The sequence below is a fragment of the Peromyscus eremicus genome, chromosome 2, assembly GCF_949786415.1.
Source record: "Peromyscus eremicus chromosome 2, PerEre_H2_v1, whole genome shotgun sequence".
In the NCBI taxonomy this organism is placed as follows: domain Eukaryota; kingdom Metazoa; phylum Chordata; class Mammalia; order Rodentia; family Cricetidae; genus Peromyscus; species Peromyscus eremicus.
This window is the reverse complement of record NC_081417.1, coordinates 126,639,059-126,644,266: the sequence shown is the minus strand read 5'-3', so window position 1 is coordinate 126,644,266 and position 5,208 is coordinate 126,639,059. Positions and strand designations below refer to the sequence as shown.

The 5,208-nt window shown below is 36.6% G+C and overlaps 2 pseudogenes; both read right to left on the bottom strand.

The window, feature by feature from the left end:
* Window positions 1-707: 707 nt before the first annotated feature.
* On the bottom strand, window positions 708-3,712 carry LOC131904857 (selection and upkeep of intraepithelial T-cells protein 8-like; annotated as a pseudogene).
* A 1,165-nt stretch (window positions 3,713-4,877) lies between these two features.
* Window positions 4,878-4,970, bottom strand: LOC131905381 (U6 spliceosomal RNA; annotated as a pseudogene).
* Window positions 4,971-5,208: the final 238 nt, after the last annotated feature.

Below are 5,208 nucleotides of genomic sequence, written 5' to 3'. Positions count from 1 at the left end.
CACAGTCTGTACATATGAGAAATTAATTTGTGTATACGGGTGTTAGCTAAGGATAGCTTTGTTAAACATGTGACAACCTTTTCCTGATTTTTTTCATTCATCCATCATGTATGTCTTTTAGGAGTGAGCAATGAACAAATAATCACACAATCTGCATTTTACTCACACATTTTCCTTACTGCTGTTCTCTCTCTCTCTCTCTCTCTCTCTCTCTCTCTCTCTCTCTCTCTCTCTCTCTCCCTCTTTCTCTCTCTCTCTCGTTGGTATACATCTTACTGCCATAACAATTTCTATTTATTGAACTTGTAGGAATTTTAAAATGCTAGTTCTAGTACTGAATACTATGTGACAGTAATCAATGTGTCCTGAGGACTTAGAATTCATAAAAACCCCTGTAATATGGTTATATGATTTTCTAAGATGACAATATAGTTCAAAGTAATCAATGTCATTTTATGTTACTGACATAGCATCTTGTTAAACTTATACATATTATACAATATGAAACATTTATTGAGATAACATTAACTGTCTCTAGAGCTCTAAGATATTCTTAATTATAAACGTCCACTGTTCACTTTTCTTCTCATACCATACACTTAACATCTGTCTTACCAAAACCAGTATCAATGATAAAGAGGCACAATTAAAGGATATTTGACAGTGATTAATTCATTGGTTTATTCTTTGTGCTTCCATGTTGACAGTTAACCCCTCATGACAGAGTGCTCACTTGCCAGGGTGAGATTTGTTTACATCTCTTCACCCATTAGAAGGTTAAGAACACAGCATGTGATACTCTCCTGTGACTGGTTTCTGAGGAGAAGAGTCATCTTCACGTGGAAAAATCTATCTCCATCCTGTGAGTGTGATATTGAAGAATACATAACAACCTCCCCTTGGCTGTCTCTCCACTCCATCTAAGGGTGGCTGTCTAACCACCCTTCTGAAAATCACCCCACATTGAGTCCACCATAGCCAGGATTCTCAACATGGATTTGTGTCTTCAATCCAAATGCTGGTGGAAATGATAAGGAGATAAAATCACAAGTGATTATACTGAGTTCAGACTGTCAGGTTGGGGAATAAGGAGTCTCAATCATATGTTCTACAGTCTAATAACACAAGTGAACTGATTTTCATATTTTCTCTTCAAGTTAGGCTAATTTATTGTGATGTGATGTTTGTTTTCTGAATATTGTATTTTTGAGATAGATGTGTGACTTTTACTCATTACTTGGCTATTTTAAAAACTTAAAATATGAAAAAGCCATAAAAAAACCACCATGAAAATTTCCATGTATTTCAGTTAGTTGGGCATAAGGACACTGGTATACTATATTCCATAAACAACTTACCTGCTACACTGAAGTTCATGCTGGTCACATCACTGAAGCCACTATCACTAAATGAACATTGGTAAAGTCCATCATCAGAAATGCTGATATTGTGAATTCTGAGGGCCATTTTGCCCTTCCCAATGGCCTCTTTCACAAACTCTGTACAATTCACATATTCAGGTGCAGCTTCTCCATTCACTCCATGGCCACCTCTGTACTGATAAACAAGCTTGGAACTGTCACTCCTGAACCAGCGCACCTCTATAGACTCCACACTGTGTGTTGGGAACACCTGGCAGCTGAGCTCAGCCTCGCCTCCTATTCTAGCCGCCAAGTGTCTAGTGGGAGTAGTTACCATCAGATTCTCTGTGGAGAAAAATTGAAAATCAAAATAAATCTGAAATTAACAACACTGCTGAGAAGGACATATCAAATCCTACTCACAAGGCCTAGCTGATACAAATATTCAACTCTGATTACATTCCTTTAAATTTTGCAATATTTTTGAAAACTAATGCCAGTTTTTTATTTATCTTATCTTTAAAATAGATTCTAGTGAAATAGGAATCCCCAATAATCTGTCTTGCTACTTAAGAACTGTATGGAATAATCTGTCTGGTATAACTATTTTGGAATTCTGGAAACTATTTAAGGCTATTTGTCAGTTGCTGTAACAGTATCTATGACTAAATCCCTAAGAAAAATAGTTTTAATGAGAAAATACTATTTTGACTCATGGTGACAGAGGCTTCACCTCATGGTAGGTTTTCCCAATGTTTCCCAGCCCTGCTGAGACAGAGTGTCAACTTGGAGAATGCAAAGCAGTTTCTTGTCGCCAGGAAGCACAGAGAGTAGAGGGGACAAGGATAAGTTTTGCCAAGGTGTTCTCCCACTTGTCCAGTTCCTCCAACTATGCACTAGCCCCTCTCCTTCTGATATGTCATAATCTCATGAATCCACCAAAGTACTGATACAATGATGAAGGCAGAGCAACTAAAGTCTCATCAATTCTCAGTTGTTGAATCTCACTGCTAAACAACCCTCTAGCACATGTCCATCATTTGAGGAGAAACTTCAAAACCAATTCGTAATTACCTACAACTTCAGTTGAAGGCTTGGATAATTATTATTACAATCAACAGTACCACCTACACCCCACAACCCTTAGTTTATTGATGAGAAGTTGTGTTCTCCAGGGCAGTGTGTGTCAGATGTTCTTTCCTGAGTTTTGTCTGTTCAATCTACTCATGAGTTTATAAAAGAGGAATTCTTTATTTCTGCTATGTTTTTTTAAATCTATAAGATTTCTTTGTTATTAAGAACTTCTAGATTTGTTTATAGTGTCCATTTGTTCTTATTTATTATCCATTTTTACAATTACATCACTTACAATATTAATTATGGTGGTATTAAATTTTTAGCCTGACAGTTCATGGCTGTGTGGTTTTACTTGTTCGGTTCCTATGGATTCTGATTTTGATTCTTAGTGTGTCATATAAAGTTTTGTTGGAAGTCACATATACTACAGTCGATATATCCTACAATTAATAACGCATGTGGGAGAGAGAGAATGAGCATTCTGCAGTTTTATGATTTGGATTCAGTCTTTTAGTGAACCTGTGCCTTTGAGTTGTGACCTTATTGAGGGCTTCTCAATGTCTCTGTCTCCTAAGTGGGACAGGACAGAAAGAGGTGGCTTGAGCTCAGTCCTACCCCACTTCTCCCAGGTCAGTTCAGTCAGGTCATGAAACTCAACAGGCAATGCTATGGGAAAGCAGTTCATCTTGAAGGCAGAACTAATTAATGTGAACCTATTTCAGAATGGTTACTTTCTCCATCACTCTGTTCTCACCACAAGGACCTGGTAGAAATGTGGAAAGTAAAAGGCACCACACAGTACCTACCAATGATGGGTCTTATATGGCGCTTCTGGTTCAAACCATTCTACATTGAGGCTCTAGTAACTCAATTGTTTCAGCTTACATTTTCCTGCTTTACCTCTTATTTTCTCAGATCTTTCTTCTCTTCACAGAGATTCCTGACCTTGTAGATTTCTGCTCCTTTCTGGCTCTCTGTCTAGGGGACAGTGGTACACCCTGTAATCTTATTCCTTTTTTGAATCTAAGAAGAGTTGCTGACACTTTTTTTTTTTTTTTTTTACTATTTTACTTGATATTGCAAAGAAGTGATGCTGTTAACCTCCTTCAATAACAAACTGGACACTAGAAATCTTTCTTGCATCCTTTTCATAACTGCAATGGACAAGAAAAAAAGTAAGTGTTCTTACAAGAAGTCAATGCTGATGCTATCACTTTCAGGAAAGTGAAACACACATGACACCCAGAAAAATGGGAGTATATAGACTTCATCATATCTGAAAAGGACAGTAGAACAAGGTAAGAAACAATGTGATATGAAGTATAGATACCCAAAATTAATTCATAACCTTAAGATTCCAGTAAAAACAAATCTTCTCAGTGTTAGAAAAAAAGATTGTCCTCACATATGGTTCTGATCAGAGGAGGACTTCCCAGTTCCTTTATCCCTCTAGTTCTCACTCATGGTTACTTTAACCAAACTTTCTAAGTGAACAGTACTGCCAGCAAATGTACTTAACAATCAGTGGAAGAAAAACATTTTAAGTAAATTAGTGAATGAAGGGAACAAAAATAAGCAGCCTAAAGACATGCATGAGTAAATATGAGTGAAAATGTAAGAAAAAAATATTTTTAATCCATGTGATTGAAAAAAATATATTGAGATCAAATTATGAATTGTAGCTGGAGAATTGTTTTTTAGCTCCCGTTGCCAAGTCCCGCCAGTCCCGGAGCCCATTTATAAAATAAACATACAAATTCTTACATTATTTAAACTGTTTGGCCATTAGCTCAGGCCTATCATTGTCTAGCTTTTATTTTTATATTTAGCCCATTTTTATTAATCTTTATTTTGTCACGTGGCTCGTGGCTTACTGGTATTTTACATCTTTTTTGTTTTGGCGGTAGCTCCAGTAGGTCCTCTTTTTTTTTTTTTTTTAATTTTTTTTTTTGGCCCGCCTATAGAGATGTTCTGTATGGCAAATGTGTTGCTGATTGGTCAATAAATAAAACACTAATTGGCCATTGGCTAGGCAGGAAGTATAGGCGGGACAAAAAAAATAAAGCTAGAAAGTGAGAGGCTGAGTCAGAGAGACACTGCCAGCCGCCATGATGACAAACAACATGTAAAGATGCCGGTAAGCCACGAGTCATGTGATAAGGTATAGATTTATAAAAATGGATTAATTTAAATTGTAAGAACAGTTAGCAAGAAGCCTGCCACAGCCATACAGTTTGTAACCAATATAAGTCTCTGTGTTTACTTGGTCGGGTCTGAGCTGCTGTGGGACTGGCAGGTGAGAGAGATTTGTCCTGACTGTGGGCCAGACAAGAAAACTCTAGCTACAATGAATGAACTCTTGTCATTTGTTAACAATTGTATACATTATTTCTAATCAATGTAACAGTGCTGAAACCTGTTAATTAGTAATTTTTAATGATAATTTTTGTACTTTAAAATGTGAAAATGTACAGGGGCCATGCTAATCTTCTCTGTATCGTTCTAATTTTAGTATATGTGCTGCTGAAGTAAAAATGGCAATCTTACCAAAAGCAATCTACAGATTCAATGCAATCCCCATCAAAATACCAACACAATTCTTCACAGATCTGGAAAGAATAATACTCAATTTCATATAGAAAAACAAAAAATCCAGGATAGCCAAAAGAATCCTGTACAATAACACAACCTCTAGAGGCATCATGATCCCTGACTTCAAGCTGTACTATAGAGCTACAGTAATAAAAACAGCTTGGTACTGGCATAAAAA